At 40.5% G+C, this 24,205-nt stretch overlaps 1 protein-coding gene across 2 annotated transcripts in view; it reads right to left on the bottom strand.

Annotated features, from left to right (window-relative positions):
* The window catches only part of WDR72 (WD repeat domain 72), a 565,895-nt gene that overhangs the window by 308,788 nt on the left and 232,902 nt on the right, over window positions 1-24,205 (bottom strand). The gene's annotated exons all lie outside the window — the stretch shown is intronic.

Here is a 24,205-nt window from a genome sequence, read left to right as displayed (position 1 = left end):
CATTTCTTTATGACCACAAAGACAACTAAAACAAATTTAACAATGTTAATAATTTCTGTATTAATTACTTAGACATATATTAAACATTTTTATTTACAGAGACGGGGTTAGTAGCAATGACTTGGATTCACATAGGCTTGTGTATTATTTATCTTTTACCTGCTTTTTATTTATTCACTTATTTTTCATTTATTTCACATATTGTACCCCCAATAAAGTCATACAAGCCTTTTTTTTTATCTTACTTCCTCTGTTATTGTCCTTATCATATTAGCCCCAGTTACAGTGGAAATGCCACCTCAAGGGTGCATAACAGAGCCGACTGGGTCTCCTAAGACCCGGCAGCTCCTGCTCCCCCCTACTCCCCGTGACCGCTGGATCTAGAAGGTGAAGTGCCATTAGCACTTCCTATTACTATGTACACAGCACTTCTCCAGCGCTATGCATATAGAAATAGGGACGGCACAGATAGTATATTTTTTTATATACATCTACACACTATTGAAATTATTCTATTGTTTGTAAGGAGGCAGAAAGCAGAGGCAATGGAATAGATTATGCCTCCATTACATCAAATGTAGAGTTCGTTTAAGAATGTAACCATGGATACATATAAGTTAGCATTAAAATACACAATAAAGCAGAATATGAATGTGTTTTATATTCTTGACAAAAGTTTAAAATCATATATTTTAATTTCCATGTATGCTTGGCTAGCTGTAAAATCTCCATCTTTAGGGCATCATTCCTGGTAGGAGAAAAATAAAGAAATTCACCGCAGTGCCTCTGTTGCCCTGTGCACAAAACTGTTGGAGAATTAGCTGTTGCCTGCCATTACATTGCTAATATATGGTAACATGGGTCAAATACCTATCAAAGTAATCTCCAGGTAAAATAACATATTTCCTTAAATCGAGGAGCCTCACCTAGTTGATTTACCCAACTTCAGTGTGGCAAATTGTTAAAGAAAAATAATTTGGGTTGGTAGGGAACTGGAACTGTTGCAGAGCACATCTTTTCACATGACCCATATTACCACACTCAGGAAGCAAACCTCTACTGGATCAAAAGGCAAAGTTCCAATGCAAGGTTCCAGCTAGTCAGGGGTTTGCCACAGGACATATTAGATCAATATCACAATTCACATCAATGTACATTTCCTAGCTACTGCCAGTAGGCATATTGTTTTTTTTAATGTCAGAAACACATTCACTTTTCTAAAACATTTTTCATGCCATTGCTTTCATCATAAATGTAGAAATCAACAGGTTTAATTCTTATTTTGATTCCTTATCTCTTATTAGGTTTAGTTCTACTTTTAAGTTAATGGGAGCAGATTCTGTACAGAACTGCAGTATTGTGCTGTGTGGATATTAACTGGTCGGTGGGGGTGCTAGACTGATGATGACTATGATCAACCTGTACCAGAATGATGGGAAAAAGAAAGTACAGTGGGTACAGAAATTATTCATACCCATTTAAATTTTCACTTTCATTTTATTTGCAGCCATCTGGTAAATTCAAAAAAGTAAATTTTTTCTCATTAATGTACACTATGCACCCCATCTTTACTTAAAATTACAGAAATGTAGTAATTTTTGTAAATTAATTAAAAAAAGAAAATCTGAAATATCACAGGGTCATAAGTATTCAGACCCTTTGCCCAGTATTGAGTTGAAGCACCCTTTTGAGCTAGTACAGCCATGAATCTTCTTGGCAATGATGCAACAAGTTTTTCACACCTGGATTTGGGGATCCTCTACCATTCTTCCTTGCAGATCCTCTTCAGTTCTGTCAGGTTGGATGGTGAACGTTGGTCAACAGCCATTTACAGGTCTCTCCAGAGATGCTCAATTGGGTTTAGATCAGGGCTCTGGCTGAGCCAATCAAGAATGGTCACAGAGTTGTCCTGAAGCCACTCCTTTGTTTTCTTAGCTGTGTGCTTAGGGTCATTGTCTTGTTGGAAGGTGAACCTTAGGCCAAGTCTGAGCTTAAAAGCACTCTGGAAGAGGTTTTCATCCAGGATATCTCTATACTTGGCCACATTCATGTTTCCTTCAATGACAACCAGTCATCCTGTCCCTGCAGATGAAAAACACTCCCATAGCATGATGCTGCAACCACCATGTTTCACTGTTGGGATTGTATTGGGCAGGTGATGAGCAGTGCCTGGTTTTCTCCACACATTCTGCTTAGAATTATTAACAAAAAGGTCTATATTTGCTCATTAGACCAGAGAATCTTATTCTCTTCATGTGTTTTTTAGCAAACTATTTGCAGGCTTTTATATGTCTTACACTGAGAAGAGGCTTCCGTCGGACCACTCTGCCATAAAGGCCCGACTGGTGGAGGGCTGCCATGACTTTGTGGAGCTTTCTCCCTTCTCCCTTCTGCATCTCTGGAGCTCAGCCATAGTGATCTTGGGGTTCTTCTTTACCTCTCTCACCAAGGTTCTTCTCCCACGATTACTCAGTTCGGCTGGACGGCCAGGTCTAGGAAGACTTCTGGTGGTCCCAAACTTCTTCCATTTAAGGATTATGGAGGCCTCTGTGCTTTTAGGAACCTTGAGTACTGCAGAAATTCTGTTGTAACCTTGGCCAGATCAGTGCCTTGTCACAATTCTGTCTCTGAGATCTTTGGACAGTTCCTTTGACCTCATGATTCTCATTCGGTCTGACATGCACTGTTTGCTGTGAAGTCTTATATAGGCAGGTATGTGCCTTTCCAAATCAAGTCCTATCAGTTTAATTAAACACAGCTGGACTCCAATGAAGGAGTAGAACCATCTCAAGGAGGATCAGAAACAATGGACAGCATGTGACTTAAATATAAGGGTCTGAGCAAAGGGTCTGAATACTTATGACCATGTGATAGTTCAGTTTTTATTTTTATTAAATTTGCAAAAATTTCTACATTTCCGTTTTTTTCCAGTCAAGATGGGGTGCATTAATGAGAGAAAAAATTACTTTTTGAATTTACCAAATGACTGCATCGAAACAAAGAGAGAAAAATTTAAAGGGGTCTGAATACTTTCCGTACCCACTGCATGTATACATACATATATATATATATCTATATATATATATATATATAGATATATATATATATGTATATATATATATAAAACAGATTATTTTTGTATTATTTAAAGCGTATATTTGAAAAGTCTTGGAGGACTTATGTACAATTTGATCATTCCATAACAAGACATTTAAAAATAAAATGCTACAAAATAAATCAAGGCATTTAAATTAGAGAATCATTAAAATAATTTAAATAATCATTAAATAAATGAATTGTACCTAATTTAATGTATTGTATTATTTGTGTCACTATTGACAACAGCATATCAAAGTAAACGTATTTCCTTCTGTTATTGCAGCACAGATGTACTAAGCACAAGATTCAATTACGCATTCAACAAAGGATGGTGCAGTAAATTTAGCGGAATAGCAAGGGTTAAAGTTACAAGCCACATTCACAAGCTGGTAAGAAAGCCTTGCACACATATGAGCCTTAAGGGTAAACACAGTGTATTTCAAACATGTGCTACTGACCACAGTGACCCTGGCCCCAGCAATGTCCCAGCCTCCAGCAGCTGAAAAACCCCTGCAGAATATATCAGTGGAGGGCTACATCCCCACTCAGATATAATTCTGACTGATGACTATTGCTGTCTAAAAGACAAAGGCTGATGAAAACAAAGGGATAGCACAGATATAGCCTACACACAAAAGCCTGGTCGAGGTGACCACTATTGGTATATGAAAAGTTGCAACATACTAATAAAGGACCTGTAATGTTTAGAGATTGAGTAACTGAGACTAAACTTCAACTTCTGTGATCAACTTAAAAAAAATCATTTTTTTATACAACTGCATGTTTGACAATTGCTGGTGTTATATAGAATGTAATTTCACGTGTCAATATTATCTCACAAACAGTACAAAGTACCTATAGTAAACTTCTACATTTATTATTTTTCTCCAATATGATAAGTACATTACAGAAAAATATATTTCCAAATGGATGGATACCATTCATCCTTAGCTAATAGAATCCAGAGAAACTAAATTCTTATTGTTTGCTACTGGCAACAAGATCAGCTTCCTCAAATATTAATGTTTGGGGTGATTAATTTAATCTGAAAAGCTCCATTCACAAAATGTGATATTTGCTGTATAGCATTTATATGCAGTTCTACTTCTTTGTAGGTAAGAGTAATACATTTAAGAGGAGTTCCAAAGTGACTAGGTAACAAGTGAAGAGACTGGCACAGCCTAGAATCGTTAGTGTAATGGCTGGACTCTGGATGATGCATTCAGGAAGGATTGGAGTGGAGAATGTTTGTTGAATGGAGACCGATTAGTTGGAATTATCCAGACAATAATGAATAAGAGAAACAATTTTGGCTGTTTTCACAGTAAGAAAAGGGGATTGGAATGTGTAATGGGAATAAACAAGAGGATAGTCATACATACCTCTTACATTATGTATATTTACCCATTCTTTCAAGAATAAAAGCACCAAAAAGAATGAACATATGCACTGTATTGTAAAAAAACTACTTTCTGTGCATATCTTTTTGAACTTCTTTTAATCGCTTCAGGCTTTCAAAGCCAGAAAGCAGTTATAAGAATTGATCTGATCGTTGTTAAATTGACTTAATATTAACACATACATTTTAAAAATAATACAAGGATGGCAAAAGACATCAGAAAAAATGTCAAAAAGAAGTTTCAGGAAAACAATGAAGTATGCACCTAGATTGCTAATCTTAGTTCTGATCTGGAAAATCCTGTTGCCAGGACAATTTTACTTTGCAATGACTTCTGTAAAAGCAAAACCCAAGAAAACAATAAAACTATTGTGTTTTTTCCCCAGTACAATGTAATTTAGAACTATAACTCGTCCTGCAAAAATCATGGAAAAATGTCAATGGAAAAATAACGAAGTTATCGTCTTGGAACAAGGGAAGAAAAAACGAAAGTGCAAAAATGTTACTAGTCACTGACAGGTTAAACCAATAGTGGAACAGGCGATTTTCCGTTATTTCCTCATTTGTTTTTTCTTCCCCATCTTTCAGCCATAACTTTTTTATTTTTCCATTAACTTAGGTATATAATGGCTTTTTATGTGAGACAAGTTGCACTTTTGAATGATATCATTCATTTAACCATTCGATATACTTAAAAAAAAAAATAAAGTCTGGTGAAATCGTCAAAAAACGCTATATCGTAATTTGTTTCGTTTTTTAGGTTTTGCTTTCATGAAGTTCATTATATGGTAAAATTGACCTGGCACTATGATTGTCCAAGTCAGTATGATTACAGTAGTAGCATGCATACTTTGTTTCTTTATTAAAATGGTGGGGAAAAAAACTAAGGGAAATTTGAAAAAATATATATTTTTTTGCTTGTGCTACTATTTTCCAAGACTTATTTTGTTTTAAAATTTCTGTAGAATAGAGCAATGGAAGAGCTTATTTTTTCAACACTAAGCTGACTTTTTTATTGATACCATTTCGTGGTAGATAGGATGCTTGATCACTGCTTATTGCATTCTTTGAGGTGCAATACTGGAATTTTCATTTGTTTTCTCATTACAGTGATTACAGATTAGGTGAATTAATTTTATATTTTGATAGGTTGGACTTTTATAGACATAGACATACTAAATACATTGCCTTGAAAAAATATTCATAGCCTGTAAACTTTTCCACATTTTTCATGGTACACCAACAAACAGAACTTCTTATGACATGCTTTCAGAAATGGCTTTCTTCTTGACACTTCTCAAGAATGGCCAGATTTTTGGAGTATATTATTAAGGCCGGCATCACACTACCATAGAATACGGGCGAGTGTTATGCGAAAAAACATCGCATAGCACTCGGACCAGTGTTAATCTATGGGGCAGCTCACGTCACTTTTTATTTTCTCAGGCGTATTTAGCGTGCATGTAAAATCGCAGCATGCTGCAATTAGACTTGGCCGAGACTCGCCAATGCAAGCCTATAGGTGTGAGAAAAAAAATCGCACAGTGCTCGGACCATGCAAGTGCTGTTCGATTTTTACGCATCGGTGTTCTTTGAAAAGTCGGCAATACATGTGCCGCATATAGTAAAATCACACTTACTGTTTAGAATAGAATAGATAGAATAGATATATACACATAGAATACATAGATATATTGATGTCATTGACACACACATCTATATCTATATACACTTCAAAAAGAACCTGAAGACCCACCTCTTCAGACAAGCCTACAACCTGCAGTAACCACCGATCGACCAAACCGCTGCATGACCATCTCTACCCTCACCTACTGTATTCTCACCCATCCCTTGTAGATTGTGAGCCTTCGCGGGCAGGGTCCTCACTCCTCTTGTACCAGTTATGACTTGTATTGTTTAAGATTATTGTACTTGTTTTTATTATGTATACCCCTCCTCACATGTAAAGCGCCATGGAATAAATGGCGCTATAACAATAAATAATAATAATAATAATAATAATAATAATACACTGCTCAAAAAAAAGGGAACACTAAAATCTCACATCCTAGATATCATTGAATGAAATATTCCAGTTGTAAATCTTTATTCAGTACATAGTGGAATGTGTTGAGAACAATAAAACCTAAAAATTATCAATGTAAATCACAAATAAAATCCCACGTAGGTCTGGAGTTGGAACGATGCTCAAAATCAAAGTGGAAAATGAAGATACAGGCTGATCCAACTTCAATTGAAAAGCTTCAAGACAAGGAAATGATGCCCAGTAGTGTGTGTGGCCTCCACGTGCCTGTATGATCTCCCTACAATGCCTGGGCATGCACCTAATGAGGCGGCGGATGGTCTCCTGAGGGATCTCCTCTCAGGCCTGGACAAAAGCATCCACCAACTCCTGGACAGTCTGTGGTGCAATGTGACGCTGGTGGAGTGTGCGAGACATGATGTTCCAGAATGTGCTTGATTGGATTCAGGGCTGGTGGATGGGTGGGCCAGTCCTTAGCTTCAATGCCTTCATCATGCAGGACCTACTGACACACTTTAGCCACATGAGGCCTAGCATTGTCATGCATCAGAAGGAGCCCAGGGCCTACTCCACCTGCAAATCGTCTCACAAGGGGTCTGAGGATCTCATCTCGGTACCTAATGGCAGTTAGGCTACCTCTGGTGAGCACATGGAGGGCTGTGCGACAATCCAAATAAATGCCACCCCACACCATTAATGACCCACTGCCAAACCGGTCATGCTGAAGGATGCTGCAGGCAGCATATAGCTTTCCACGGCATCTCCAGACTCTGTCATGTCTGTCACTTGTGCCCAGTGTGAATCTGCTTTCATCTGTGAAGAGCACAGAATGTAAATTGGATACTAGGTGTGAAAAATAGGATTGTACTCGCATGACACTCACATTACACACGTGCGACTCTTAGCAGGGAGACTCGGACTGAGTTGTCATACGTTTAGTGTGATTCCAGCCTAATTGTTGTCCTGTGCACCTCTTCAGCATCTCCAGAGTGACCATGGTCCCCTTGGCTGCTTCTCCAATTTGTGCTCTCCTTGCTTTGCATGTCAGTTTAGGTAAAAATCCATGTCTTTGTAGGTTTGCAGTTGTGCTATACTCCTTCCATTTTTGGATGCTGGAATGAACAGTGCCCTGTGAAACTTCAGAGCTTGGGCCATTTTTTTTCTCATAACCTAACCCATCTATACTCTTCTCTACCACTCCACCTCTTCTCCAAAACTTTATCCCTGACCTTTCTGGTGTGTTCCTTGGTTGTCATGACACTATTTGAATACCTAATGTTCTTACACAAACCTCTGAGCCCTTCAGAAAACAGCTATAGTTATACTGAGGATAAATGACACACAGGTAGACTCAATTTACTAATTATGTGAGTTCTGGAGGGAATTAGTCACTCAATGTTATTTTAGTTACAGACTGTAAAAGACTAAATACAAATGCATGCCACAATTTTCAGATTTATATTTTTAAAATAATTAGAAATCCATGTATGGCTTCATTTACATACTTGATGCTTTGAGTTGGCATATCACATAAAATCTCATTAATATACATTAATTTTGTGGGTATAAAGTGAAATAATGTGGAAAAGTTCTTGGGATATGAATAATTTTTCAAGGCATTGTATATGTACTCTTTAGAAAAAAAAATTATTGTGGTAAAAGCAGGGGTAACTTGAATTTTTATATATTTTTTTATTTTTTCAGATTTTCAAAATTATTATTTTTTTTACTTTACTTTGTAGTCCCCTTAAAGAACTTGAACCACTAATGTTTTCACTGATTGTGCTATATACAGCAATACTATAGTATTGTTTCACATAGGAAAAAATCACCCCGTTCATCATGTCAGGCACGGAAGTTTTCAGCAGATGCCATGTCATGGGAATGCCAATGGGTAGTTAGAATAACAACGGAAATTTACCAGGTTAACAGCCACTGGCAGAGCTGCAATCCACTCATAGCTGTAGAAGGATCACAGCCATCATCTATAAGCAAACATGTAGGCTCAGCTCTTGAAAGAAAGAGGCCTGGCATATGACGTACCATTATGTCATATGCCGGTAAGGGGTTGGATGACCACCTGCTCTAATATTTGCCAATCAGCGGTCGATTAAAACTTGATTACAGACACAGGATGGACTTCAATGCGAAGTAAACAATCAATTCTAGTTGGGCTGCCATTGATCTCAGCAGCACATGTCCTGTTTACACAGAGGGATGTGCTGCTGAAAACGATAATCTTTTGGGCAAAACAATAGATCATTTCAGCCTATGAATGAACACTTTTCAGCCTGTTTAGACGGCATGATTTCAGGAAACAAGCAATCCTGGGAATGCACATTCACGACAGTTTTAGGTATATTTACAAAGCACAATTGAGTGCGCCATAATTTTAGAGGTGAGGATGAGTTTAAAGTCAGTAGTTTGCAGCTCAGGATGTAAGCCAGTGTATCCCACAGTAAAATATGCCCTCTAATTAATATACTAAAGAGAAATGCTAGCAGCCAGTTTGCATAGTGGAAACCAACGGCATTAAGGGCAACGACCACACGCAGACAGCACCCATGATTTATAATAAAGATGAAGGTAATTTACTATGATTTGAATATATGTGGAATAGACATGGATCTGATGGAACTTTGGTTTTATATCTTCTCAATGTATCTCAAAACTAATTAATTTTAATCCCTACAGTGTACTGAAATAGAAGCTGATTTCATCTCATTCTTGAAAATACAGTACTCATCCTAACTGACTCCATCTGCCACTCATTGTCACTGAACAAACAAACAATTACGCTAAGAGTAAGTACGGTAGAGAGCATGAAAACGAAAGACAGACACAATCACTAACTGCAAAGGTCATACAGAGGAACTGACAGATACTGCTTATGACAAGCGGTACAACTACAAGTCCATGTGCTCCGAGATCCAAGAAAAATGTACAAATTATTAAAATATTTTTTATGCATTCTCAAATAATCCTATAATAGACAACTCATTGACGATTTCAGGACTCATTAGCTGTGAAAATGATTATTCAACTAAAGAGCAATTAATCTATTAATTTGAATATACAATACAGATCAATATTTAACTAGCTGAAGAAGTCCCATGTTCTCCTTGTGTACTGAGACACCATTCATTAGGATATCTGTAATGGTACATGCGGTAATATGAAAACGGATTTTGCTACGTGCCATCCCCTGCATCATTATGTCGCTTTGTTCTTGAAATGCTAACAGTTTATAAAAAGAAGCACTAGAAGACACTACAAACAAGAAAGTATAGATTTGTCTAATAGATGATGAGTGTCTAATAAGCATTACATACTCAATAGTAAGTGCAGAGAAGTCACTTAGAATGTAGACATTTTCTAATCAATACATATAATAAGTCCAACAAATGAAATCAATCTCTATATGTCAATCTGTCTTTTCAAGTATTATATCGACATTATTTCATTCATGGTTATAACAATAATTACAGTTACATATGTAGTTATTATATTATAAGACATACAGAGGTTAGAGACCATATTCTTCCTCCGACAGCAGTTTTCAGTCAAGTTTATTATATACGTAGATATTAGCAAGGAAAATAAAGATTCGTAATTAAAATCATGGCCAAAAGTGTTGACACTTTTGAAAATGTCCAATTTGACTTTTTTTCTGTGTTGTTTTTTGCTGTTCCAATGCATATAAATAAAGTAGACATATGTATAATAAAACGTGTAATTGCAATAATTTTCTGGGAGAAAAAACTCCATTTTCTGGAACTCCATTTTCTGTTGTTACTCGATGGAGTATTGGGGTACACGGGTGATCTCATTACTCAATCGAGTACTCGGCTTGCATGTTTTGCGGCTGCTAAACAGAGATTGCCCACCCTAAGCATTGATGCTGTAGCCATTTTGGCTACTGGCATTAAAGGGAACCTGTCACCCCGTTTTTTCAGATTGAGATATAAATACTGTTAAATAGGGCCTGCGCTGTGCGTTACTATAGTGTATGTAGTGTACCCTGATTCCCCACCTATGCTGAGAAATACATTACCAAAGTCGCCGTTTTCGCCTGTCAATCAGGCTGGTCTGGTCAGGTGGGCGTGGTGACATCGCTCTTTTCTTCCCCAGCTTTCCGTTAGTGGCATAGTGGTGTGCGCATGTCCAAGTTCCAAATTCCCTGCGCGCACGTGAAGAAACATCGCGCGATCTGCGCTGTTATCCCTTTCATCGGTGGGGGCGGCCATCTTCCTGGGGCCACGCGTGCGCAGATGGAGTGCTCTGCTGCACGGGGCTTCAGGAAAATGGCCGCGGGATGCCGCGCGTGCGCAGAAGAGATCGCGGCGGCCATTTTCCCAAAGCTAAGATGCAAACGGCGACTTTGGTAATGTATTTCTCAGCATAGGTGGGGAATCAGGGTACACTACATACACTATAGTAACGCACAGCGCAGGCCCTATTTAACAGTATTTATATCTCAATCTGAAAAAACGGGGTGACAGGTTCCCTTTAATGTGATTAGCCGGCCACATCACTTCATCGGATCTTATATAGTAACCAGTGGCACGATGCATGGCACACTGTCACCTGGAAGCAGTATAAGGTGTTTTTAACCTTTTTTAACCTATTAAATAGTTAATTTAAAAACATGATATGGGGTACCCCTTTTTTTGATAACCAGCGAAGGTAAAGCAGACAGCTGTGGGCTTATATTATCAGGCTGGGAAGGCCCATGTATCTTCCCAGCCTAAAAAAAGCAACCTGCAGCCTTCCACATTAGATGGGCAATATCTAGAACCTTGCCTGGCTCTTCCCAATTTCCCTGGTGCATTGGCAATCAGAATTCTAGGACACTAGGTCCCTAGAGGGTTTTGAAACTAGGTAAATTCAATCTCAGATGAACAACAACACTTGAGAAATCAAGCTCTAAAGAAGAGTGGATCGACACTACTTTGTAAAGCACACAATCATTAAATAGGAGGTTATAAAGAGTGTAACTTCCACTGTTTAAGTTCTAATTCAGATATATTGTGGCTAGCAGTGAAGCTCAACAGGTTATGAGTAGAGGTGAGCGGATCAGACAAAATTCGAATTCATCTGTTCGCGCAGATATTTTCTGGAAGTTACGATTTTAGTATCCCTTATTATGCTCTGGAGTCCCTGTAATTATCTTACCGCTCACCTTTCTGGCCCCTCCGTTGCCCCTTCCATCTGGTCCTTGTTGCATCTTCTGATCCCCTCTACTTGCGCTGAAATCGCCATTTTTAATCAGGAGCAATACCAAAATTCATAAAAGACAAAAAAAATCGAGGCACTCACCCTGTAGCTTAAGACAGTCATTTAATACTGTACCAGATTGAAGATACCAAAAAAAATGAGCAATCTATTGCTTTATCCAAGCTCTAATATCTCCTCTCACCATGCCAACTTAAATTTTGTTCCCATTAATCATTATACAAATTAGATAGGTGAGTTAGATACCTAAAATATAGTTATTTAACATATTTAACGTCCAATGGTGGATCATTAGATGCCTCCCCTTGTTTGTTGCAGTCTCTGTCAATGAGCCCGCACCTTTTCCAGCACATAACAGCTCATCTGTTCAGCTGTCATGTGCCCCTAATAGCCGCAGGTGGCATCGCTACCCTCCCACGGCTGTTAACCCATTAAATGCTGCTGTCAAACTCTGGCATTTAACATCCGCTTCCGGCAATCATGCCGGAATTCCGCAGATCAGTGACCCCATCACGTGATCGCGTGTCACAGATGGGTTGGAATGACAACCAGAGGTCTTACGCAGATCTCTATGGTTGTAACTGCCGGATTGCTATGAGCGCCACCCGGTCCAGAGCCTCTCACCTAGGCAAATCAGTTCTCATGCTTCGCACTGGCGAGGGCCAACAGCCCGAAACACCGTGTCTGTGAATTGAGATACTGATTTGGCTCTTATCCTAAGTCATATTGCAAGACTCATTAACCCCTTTCTGACCTCGGACGGGATAGTACGTCCGAGGTCAGATCCCCTGCTTTGATGCAGGGCTCCGCAGTGAGCCCGCATCAAAGCCGGGACATGTCAGCTGTTTTGAACAGCTGACATGTGCCCGTAATAGACGCGGCCAGAATCGCGATCTGCCCGCACCTATTAACTAGTTAAATGCCGCTGTCAATCGCAGACAGCGGCATTTAACCACCGCATCCGGCCGGGCGGCCGGAAATGACGTCATCGCCGACCCCGTCACATGATCGGGGGTCGGCGATGCTTCAGAATAGTAACCATAGAGGTCCTTGAGACCCCTATGGTTACTGATCCATGGCAGCTGTGAGCGCCATCTTGTGGTCGGCGCTCACAGCACACCTGCAATTCTGCTACATAGCAGTGATCAGCAGATCACTGCTATGTAGCAGAGGCGATCGTGCTGTGCCTGCTTCTAGCCTCCCATGGAGGCTATTAAAGCATGGCAAAAGTTTAAAAAAAAAGTTAAAAAAAATGTGAAAAAAATAAAAAAAATATAAAAGTTTAAATCACCCCCCTTTCGCCCCAATCAAAATAAATGAATTAAAAAAAAATCAAATCTACACATATTTGGTATCGCCGCACTCAGAATCGCCCGATCTATCAAGTAAAAAAAAGCATTAACCTGATCACTAAACGGCGTAGCGAGAAAAAAATGCGAAACGCCAGAATTATGTTTTTTTGGTCGCCGCGACATTGCATTAAAATGCAATGACGGGTGATCAAAAGAACGTATCTGCACCAAAATGCTATCATTAAAAACGTCATCTCGGCACGCAAAAAATAAGCCCTCAACCGTCCCCAGATCATGAAAAATGGAGATGCTACGGGTATCGGAAAATGGCGCAATTTTTTTTCTTTTTTTTAGCAAAGTTTGGAATTTTTTTTCACCACTTAGGTAAAAAATAACCTAGTCATGTTAGGTGTCTATGAACTCGTACTGACCTGGAGAATCATAATGGCAGGTCAGTTTTAGCATTTAGTGAACTTAGCAAAAAAGCCAAACAAAAAACAAGTGTGGGATTGCACTTTTTTTGCAATTTCACTGCACTTGGAATTTTTTTCCCGTTTTCTAGTACACGTGCTAAAACTAATAGTGTTGTTCAAAAGTACAACTCGTCCCGCAAAAAATAAGCCCTCACATGTCCAAATTGACGGAAAAATAAAAAAGTTATGGCTCTGGGAAGGAGAGGAGTGAAAAACGAACACGGAAAAATGTAAAATCCCAAGGTCATGAAGGGGTTAAAGGATTGGTTGTGACGTGTATGATTGCTACTTCCAACAGGTGGCACTATAGAGTTCAAGTCCTCTTTTTCTCTGGTGGCAATTTGCATATTAAATTTCCCAGAGGAGCATTGCATGGCAAATAAGCCTCCTTACCTTGACAAGCAAGAGCTGGTATGTCACTCTCCACAAGGAGAAACTTTACCCCTAAGACCTCAGTGCAGAGCCTCTCACGTAGCCAAATCAGCTCTCATGCTTCACATTGGTGAGGGTCAACAGCCCAAAACACCGTGTCTGCGAATTGAGATACTGATTTGGCTCTTATCCTAAGTCATATTGCAAGACTCGTTAAAGGGTTGGTTGTGACTTGTAGGATCGCCACTTCCAACAGGTGGCGCTATAGAGTTCAAGTCCTCTTTTTCTCTGAAGAGGCAATTTGCATATTAAATTCCCCAGAGGAGCATTTCATGGCGAACAAGCATCCTTACCTTGAGAAGCCAGAGCTGGTATGTCACTCTCCACAAGGAGAAACCTTACCCCTTAGATCTCGGTGCAGAGCCTCTCACCTAGCCAAATCAGCTCTCAAAAAAAAAATTGAAATGCCAGAATTACGTCTTTTTAGTCGCTGCAACATTGCAATAAAATGCAATAACGGGCGATCAAAAAATAGTTTGCACACCAAAATGAAATCAATAAAAACTTCAGATCGGCACGCAAAAAGTAAGCTCTCACCTGGCCCCAGATCCCGAAAAATGTAGACGTTATGGGTCTCGGAAAATGGCAACATTTTGTTTGTTTGCTTTTTTACAAACTTTGGATTTTTTTCTCACAACTTAGGTAACAAAGGAACCGATACATACTTGGCGTCTGTGAACTTGTAATGACCCGGAGAATCATATTGGCAGGTCAGTTTTAGCATTTAGTGAACATGGTAAAAAAAATCCAAAAAACAATTCGGGACATGCACTTTTTTGCAATTTTATCACATTTGGAATATTTTTCTAATTTTCCAGTAAACAATATAGTAAAACCAATGATGTCAATCAAAGTACAACTTGTCCCGCAATAAACAAGCCCTCATGTGGCTATATTGACAGAAAAATAAAGTTATGGCCTTGAGAAGAAGTAAAGCAAAAAATGGAAATGCCAAAACAGAAATATCCCTGGTCCTTTAAGGGGTTACAATCGGCTAAAATAGTTCCTGTTATTTAGACAAAACGAACCCAAAGCCTCCAAAATTAATTCTGCTTCCTACTAAACAACATGCAATGTGTTTCCCATTCTGTTAATAGTGGTTTAACTTGTAATGCACCTACAAACTGCGCGAGGATTACCACTGTGAACTTTGTGCATACTGTATATAGCATGTCACAGTGAACCCACACCTGTTTCTAGAGCTTTTACAAGCTCAATAAAACTTTTAAACATAGAATGAATCTTTTTCTAATATAATAAAAACCACAGGCAAAATAATTGCTTTTCCATGTCATTAGTTATGTAACAGTAATTGGTGATACTCCCAATTTGAGATATTCCCCACAAATCAACTACTTACAAAATCTACATTGACCACATTCATGAAAAGCTCTAAGGGTATGTTTCCCCGGTAAGCATTCTCTGTGGATTGGATGCTAGGTACAGCCGTAGCGTCCAATTCGCAGTGGCCAGATGCTACAGCATAGTGGATGGGATTTTATGAAATCCCATCTCCACTATGCGTGCAGGGACGCCTCCAGCAACCCTGCGTAACCGGACATGCGTCTTTCTAAATGCTCAGTCTTGGCAAAATAAATATCACAGCCCAATGTATAGGATGGGGTGAGTTGGTGTGGTTCAATGAACACATGCGGAATCATCGTGCGTTCAAAAGCCAGCAGCGCTTTGGACGGAGCAAGGGAGATAAACAGATCGATGAAAAGCCGGCAATTCATCGGCCACATACAGTAAAATCACAGCTTAACAAGTTAGAATAGAATAGATAGAATAGACGCATACACATAGAATAGATAGATATAAGGATGTCAGTCACATATATAATTAGTGCAGTGCATGTGCAGCTTACTGTACATGTATTTAATAAAAGATTACTTTTCAGAAAAAAATGGTGTGGGCTCTCGCTTAATTTTCATAACGAGCAGAGGGAAAGCCGATGGCTGGAGGCTAATGTTTATAGCCTGGGAAGAGGGTAATACCCATGGAGATTCCCAGGCTATTAATATCAGCTCACAGCTGTATACTTAGCCTTTACTGGTTATTAAAATGGGGGACCCCCCAAAAATGTCATACGGTCCCCCTATAATTAATAACCAGCAAAGACTAGGCAGACAGCAACAGGGTGATATTAATAGGCTAGGAAGTGGCTATGGATATTGGCTACATCTCAGACTAACAACCATCAGTTCTCAGCTGCCCCACAAAAGGCACATCCATGGAATGAGCCAAATCTGGCGCTTAGGCTCGCTCTTCCCTTTTGCCCTAGTGCGGTGGCAAGTGGTGTGATAGTTGGGGGGTTGATGTCACCTTTGTATTGTTAGGTGATTAAAAGCTCAGAGGTTAGTAATGGAAATGGTTCTATGAGATGCACCCATTACTAACCCCATAGTGATATTGTGCAAAAAAACACACACACCCTAAATAAAGTCCTTTAATTGAAAGAATGACACAGACTCCTTTAATGAATCTAAATTAAACCATAATCACATCATCACCAAGTCCACTGAAGCATATGTCCCCTATAACAAAAACAAAATAATAAAGCAACCTAATCCTCACCTCGCCGACGAGAACATAATAATCCAATTGTCCAGCCACATGTCTAGCTCTGCTACATCTACTGTAGAAGGCAGCCTGAATTGTTGCATGATACAACAATACAGGCTGCCGTCCTGCAGAGACACTGAGCAGCTGACTCAGTGCTGTACAATTTTTGTCTCGCACCCATTGACTTGCGTTGGTGAGTCTCATCCAAAATACGAGGACAATGGCAGCATGCTGCAATTTTTTTCTCAGTCAGATTTCAGCTGAGAAAAAAATCACAGATGAGCTCTGACTCATAGCTTAACATTGGTCAGAGCACAATTTGATGTTTTATCCGATTACACTCGTCCGTTTTCCTCACAGAAGAGTATGATTTCTAACAATTTCAGTCTAGGAAGCTGATATTTGTGCCACCTCAGTGTGGCTGAGTAGAAAAGCAGTTTGAGCTGTTGCACGAGGTATCAGGGGCCCAGCACAGCAGGCTTTCACTGGTCCCTCACCTACCACCTCTTAATATAAACTTTAATTCAAAGCTCTGATTGCTGGCCTAGACCCTGATACCTCATCCATGGGTCATGGCTGACTGCTGCTGTGCAATTCTAACATTTCTACTGTCGGTGAATTCGGCTTGTTTTCTCGCTGTACTCCTCACCCATCCTTTTCAAAAACTTTAATAAGTAGCTTTAAACTGATACTTCAGTAAGCTGGCAGTTTTTCTTGCCTTCCTTCAGCAAGATGGATTTTAGTTATTTTCAGAGTAAATGATGAGTTCTGGATATTGTCACGTCTGTCAGAGGCCACAGTCTCAAAATGCTACCTCGGATGCACTTGGCACAAGCAACTCAGTCTAGCAATTACAAAGAGACTCCAACCTTCACCTTTTAACTAATGTACAGGGATCTGGTCTTGCCATCCGGAGGAGCAAATAAGAGGTAAAAGAGGTCGAAACCAGGAAGTCATGGACAAAATCTGAACACAAGTGGGTGGCCAAAATTCAAGCCGAGGTCAGAGAACAGGACAGACAAAACAGAACACAGCTCTACTTGAACTAACTAAATAGTTGGCAGCTAGAGACAGTCTGCTAAGTGGTATATAGAAGAGAGCCCCAACCATGGCTCCTAGCAGAGAGCCAATTACACACCAGCTCACTGCAGCAAAACATAACACAAGGGACAATCAGTCTCAGCAATCTAATATCTAAACTAGCTCATACTGCGGTCATCTAGCAGAAACCATGTTATTAGTGTGGTACTTCCTAGCAACCATAGCAGGAGTTACAGCAGTATGCTTAGACACAGACTTGACAGATGTATGGGGCAGAGGGTCATTAGTGGAGAAAGAAGTGTATTTGTTTGATAATATATAATACAAGGTTTGCTATATTCACTTATAATAATGACTTATGTAGGATTTGTTGTGAAAGTCAGTGGCCATATACAGTGGCTTGTAAAAGTTTGAGCACCCATGGAGAAGATTAAATAATCTCCAAAAGACCTAAAGTTAAATATAACACATCTCCTTTGTATATTAAAATGATATTATATATATAAATATACTGTATATATATAATAATAATATTTATATAGCGCTAACATATTCCGCAGCGCTTTACAGTTTTTGCACACATTATCATCTCTGTCCCCAATGGGGCTCACAATCTAAATTCCCTATCAGTATGTCTTTGGAATGTGGGAGGAAACCGGAGTACCCGGAGAAAACCCATGCAAACACGGGGAGAACATACAAACTCCTTGCAGATGTTGTCTTTGATGGGATTTGAACCCAGGACTCCAGTGCTATCCACTGAGCCAGTGAGGCAGTGACTCATGTCATAGGTAGGGGTTGCTGTGTGTTCTCCCCAGGTTGTGCATGGAGATGTATGAAGTCCAAAGGTGTGCATGGCAGTTATGGATTTTCGGTCCAGGTTTTCCATGTGGCTGAAAGCCACAGGTTTGTTTGTTAAAAATCCTGTGTATTGGTGTGTCAGGTGCAACATCAGTGTCAGTCTAGTGAGTGCTGTTGTGCAGAGCAGAGGCCTGCAGAGTGCTGGCTGTGTGTGTGAAGCAGCACAGGCTAGCGAAGCCAGCAGCCATGGCAGCTGAATAGCCTAGCACCCGCAGCATACACAGCGATGCAAGTCATCCATGGTAACTGTCAAAAAAAATGCGTTAAACCGCACCTTACACCCATACGGCCTTAATAGGCTTAGTGGCGCACGTCACTGCCAGGGGGTCAGCCCAGCTACAAAGTCCAATCCATAACAAAGAAGAAGACAGCGCCACACCGGTCAGTGAAAAATGACTTACAGATTTAATCTGCCATCTGCGGCGACGTTTTGGTACAATGACCTTTATCAAGCACAGTCTGACACATGTTCCAACCACCATTATATACTACTAGCACCACCCCTCATTACATAATCCACCAATAGGAGTATAGCACCATAAAGGTAAACACAAATGAATACACATAAATACATTTACATATATAGAAAATACATTACAAACACATAGAAACAATGCTGCATCATCTAACAAAGACATACTAGCCCTGATTGCCAAAAATCCAAAGAACCAGCCCACTACAATGTAATCCAGATCCCCCACATGGTGATATAAACAAACCGCAGTCCTCCAATAGATCAGTAGCATGCCCCGTAGCTAGGATACAGGCCAACCCTCCGAATGATGTCATCACGGCCATAGTCCAATTGGAAGTCGATCAAGAGTCATGTGAACACAGGGGTGGATAAGATTGCTGCGAAAGTCCAGTTCATTCCTGCAATAAAACCCCACTGAGCATGATGGCCACAAACTCCAGGACATAACTCCACCCCCAGAATGAAGCCATGGTAACCGTCGTCCAATCAAATACTCGAACGTCCTTCACATGATCGCAGGGGTAAAAACAATAGCCATGTAAGTCCAATCTGATCTCTCCTGCGTATAACACAGACCAATTCCAAGAAGAAGTCCGCAGATGTAACAGCACTGTGCAGATTCACCATCTTCCAACAGCGGTTGCTTGATCAGCCATACAGGGGCAGTGACATCCATGTCCCACAAGACTTCCATGCGCTGACGATTGTAGATACTTCTCCATAATATATGGCAATCCGGCAATATAAAAAAGTCTATTGATTCAAAGCTGAGACTCATGAGATAATTAGGAAAAAAGCAGCTATATATAATATAACACAAATCCCTTAAAAATTACATTTAAACTGTAACAGCATTGCACAGATTCACCATCTCCGAGCAGCAGTTGCTTGATCAGCTATACAGGGACAATAACATCCGTATCCTAACAGCACATATATCTCAGATCTAACCAACATATACTGACAAAAATGCAAAATATCTGCACAAGCACAGTCTGACACATGTTCCAACCACCATTATATACTACTAGCACCACCCCTCATTACATAATCCACCAATAGGAGTATAGCACCATAAAGGTAAACACAAATGAATACACATAAATACATTTACATATATAGAAAATACATTACAAACACATAGAAACAATGCTGCATCATCTAACAAAGACATACTAGCCCTGATTGTCAAAAATCCAAAGAACCAGCCCACTACAATGTAATCCAGATCCCCCACATGGTGATATAAACAAACCGCAGTCCTCCAATAGATCAGTAGCATGCCCCGTAGCTAGGATACAGGCCAACCCTCCGAATGATGTCATCACGGCCATAGTCCAATTGGAAGTCGATCAAGAGTCATGTGATGTCCTGGAGTTTGTGGCCGTCATGCTCAGTGTTGTTGTTGTCTCTAGTGACCTGTTTATATTTCTTGCAGTATTCTTCAGGTATATTGTTTTTAACCATCTTTGTTATATATATTTGCTATATCTAAATAAGTTTTGTTATTCTGTATGTGTATGATGTATCTGTATTAGCAATGATGGGCCCTATCAGACCAGCTATTTGAACATGATTGACAATTCCCCCGATATTTAATATTCTGTGTTCATTATATGACTTGCCCCTCCCCCCATATTCCCCCCCCCACTTCCCCCCCCTTTTATTTGAGGGGAGCTATTGTACTACTTGGTGTGTCCATGCATGATGCACTTGTTAGTTCACTGTGCTTGGTTCACACCAGGGAGACCAATTAGCATATATGGAGAGGTCTATTGTAAGTTGGCGGAATTTATCTTCTATGATGCAGATATTTTGCATTTTTGTCAGTATATGTTGGTTAGATCTGAGATATATGTGCTGTTAGGATACGGATGTTATTGTCCCTGTATAGCTGATCAAGCAACTGCTGCTCGGAGATGGTGAATCTGTGCAATGCTGTTACAGTTTAAATGTAATGTTTAAGGGATTTGTGTTATATTATATATAGCTGCTTTTTTCCTAATTATTTCATGAGTCTCAGCTTTGAATCAATAGACTTTTTTATATTGCCGGATTGCCATATATTATGGAGAAGTATCTACAATCGTCAGCGCATGGAAGTCTTGTGGGACATGGATGTCACTGCCCCTGTATGGCTGATCAAGCAACCGCTGTTGGAAGATGGTGAATCTGCACAGTGCTGTTACATCTGCGGACTTCTTCTTGGAATTGGTCTGTGTTATACGCAGGAGAGATCAGATTGGACTTACATGGCTATTGTTTTTACCCCTGCGATCATGTGAAGGACGTTCGAGTATTTGATTGGACGACGGTTACCATGGCTTCATTCTGGGGGTGGAGTTATGTCCTGGAGTTTGTGGCCATCATGCTCAGTGGGGTTTTATTGCAGGAATGAACTGGACTTGCGCAGCAATCTTATCCACCCCTGTGTTCACATGACTCTTGATCGACTTCCAATTGGACTATGGCCGTGATGACATCATTCGGAGGGTTGGCCTGTATCCTAGCTACGGGGCATGCTACTGATCTATTGGAGGACTGCGGTTTGTTTATATCACCATGTGGGGGATCTGGATTACATTGTAGTGGGCTGGTTCTTTGGATTTTTGGCAATCAGGGCTAGTATGTCTTTGTTAGATGATGCAGCATTGTTTCTATGTGTTTGTAATGTATTTTCTATATATGTAAATGTATTTATGTGTATTCATTTGTGTTTACCTTTATGGTGCTATACTCCTATTGGTGGATTATGTAATGAGGGGTGGTGCTAGTAGTATATAATGGTGGTTGGAACATGTGTCAGACTGTGCTTGATAAAGGTCATTGTACCAAAACGTCGCCGCAGATGGCAGATTAAATCTGTAAGTCATTTTTCACTGACCGGTGTGGCGCTGTCTTCTTCTTTGTTATCCATGGTAACTGGTCTCGGATGTGGACAGTCCTGTGCCCGGAGGTGAACCGGAGGTGGATGTCCTGTGCCCGAAAGAGGAATGGCATGTACTATTGCAAACAGGTCGATATGGTGCCCGGCTGCTATCCCGAGGATATCCTGGGCTGTGTGAGAAGAGTCTGTGATTCAGCAGTGCAGGACACCCACGGGAACTAGTCAGAGGAGGACAGGCGTTTGTAGGGTCTGCAACATGTGAGGCTGAGTTTGGAGACTCTAATATGGCGTGCTGTCGCTCCATGAATACTGGACAAGGAGAGGTTCGGCATGTTTAGGGACTGCAATCTAAAAGCCATATGATGTGTAGTGCTATGAAACGGGCACTGAGACGAGATGCAACTGTGTGTATTGAACTTTGATTATGTGTACTATAAAATGCTATGCACCTTTGTGTGAAGTAACACATTAAAGAGACTTTTGTGTTTGAACTTTTTGGTCACTGCCTCTTCACTGTGTTTGGTGTTACTGAAGCCTTACATATGGTTGAAAGAATGCGGGCAGTGTGAACTGAGGCATACCCCAAAGCGTGCTGCATAGCGTTGTGCAAATCTGCTGGAAAAATTTTTTCAAGATAGCTTGCTGTGGCTTGGAGGGGCAACGAAGATTGAAGGCTTCTGGCGGTAACTCAGTGGGGTTACGAAGAATTACTGTCGATCAGCGTGTCCTTGAAGTCTGTGTTGCGGAAGAGCTGCAGTTGCAGCAAAAGGTTCTGCAGCAGCAGGAGCTGCAGTTGCAGCAAGAGGTTCTGCAGCAGCAGGAGCTGCAGTGGAAGCAGCAGAGAATGTGCTTATGTGCTGTGTCGGGCATAGAACCCAAAAATGTTGAGACTCCTTTCATAGGGGTCACCAAATTAGGGTCAGAGTGTAATCCCAATAGGCTCCCCCTAGAGGTATTGGCAGGAGAGACTGAAAATGTTGTTTTTGCTTTGAATGGCTCCTAAAGGTAACATCCTCACCTGTGACCTGTTTGCTTGTAATCAGTGTGTGCCGTGACGTGGCGGGGTAGCTCAAAGAATTGATCAATTGTTTGCTAAATGTCTCATATTTGAAATACAGTTAGAATTTATGTGCAATTGCACTTCAGTTATTGCGTTCTGACCATAAGCAGTGCTGGCTTCTTCCCTTTTTTTTTTGCTTTGCATTGGTATGTGGCTGACCACCACTGTTGCCGCGCACGCTGGGTTATGTGCGCCATTCTTTCTGTGTTCACTGTGATTGATAGGCTGCTGTGCACACACACAGCAGCCCTGCCCCGCCTCAGGCTCAAGTTAATTGTGCACCTGTGTCTCAGCCTTTCTCACCCTTCATCTTTGGTGCGGGTTTGGCAGTGTGGAAGCCAGATCTGAAATGTCCGCACTGGACCTGATCGGCCTTTACCTGCGCTTGCCTTTCCTGGCACCAAGGGAGTGATTCTGAAAATGCTCCAGGTACAGTTCGCATTTAATGTGGTCCTTTTTTTTTTTTTTTTTTTTTTTTTATACATTCAGGAAGCCATAATGGCACAACGTAAATAAAATACGAAGATTAGGACTGCCCCATTATGAGATTGCCGTGAAGTGGCGGGGTAGCTCAAAGAATTGATCAATTGTTTGCTAAATGTCTCATATTTGAAATACAGTTAGAATTTATGTGCAATTGCACTTCAGTTATTGCGTTCTGACCATAAGCAGTGCTGGCTTCTTCCCTTTTTTTTTTTGCTTTGCATTGGTATGTGGCTGACCACCACTGTTGCCGCGCACGCTGGGTTATGTGCGCCATTCTTTCTGTGTTCACTGTGATTGATAGGCTGCTGTGCACATACACAGCAGCCCTGCCCCGCCTCAGGCTCAAGTTAATTGTGCACCTGTGTCTCAGCCTGTCTCACCCTTCATCTTTGGTGCGGGTTTGGCAGTGTGGAAGCCAGATCTGAAATGTCCGCACTGGACCTGATCGGCCTTTACCTGTGCTTGCCTTTCCTGGCACCAAGGGAGTGATTCTGAAAATGCTCCAGGTACAGTTCGCATTTAATGTGGTCCTTTTTTTTTTTTTTTTTTTTTTTTATACATTCAGGAAGCCATAATGGCACAACGTAAATAAAATACGAAGATTAGGACTGCCCCATTATGAGATTGCCGTGAAGTGGCGGGGTAGCTCAAAGAATTGATCAATTGTTTGCTAAATGTCTCATATTTGAAATACAGTTAGAATTTATGTGCAATTGCACTTCAGTTATTGCGTTCTGACCATAAGCAGTGCTGGCTTCTTCCCTTTTTTTTGTGTGCATAAATGCTGAGTGATTTTCTGGGATCCAGACACTCTTGCATCTTTCAATCAGTCACTGATGTTTCTGGATTCTGAGTC

The sequence above is a fragment of the Ranitomeya imitator genome, chromosome 4, assembly GCF_032444005.1.
Source record: "Ranitomeya imitator isolate aRanImi1 chromosome 4, aRanImi1.pri, whole genome shotgun sequence".
Lineage (NCBI taxonomy): Eukaryota > Metazoa > Chordata > Amphibia > Anura > Dendrobatidae > Ranitomeya > Ranitomeya imitator.
The sequence above is the reverse complement of the archived record's forward strand: the minus strand, read 5'-3'. Positions and strand labels throughout refer to the sequence as shown.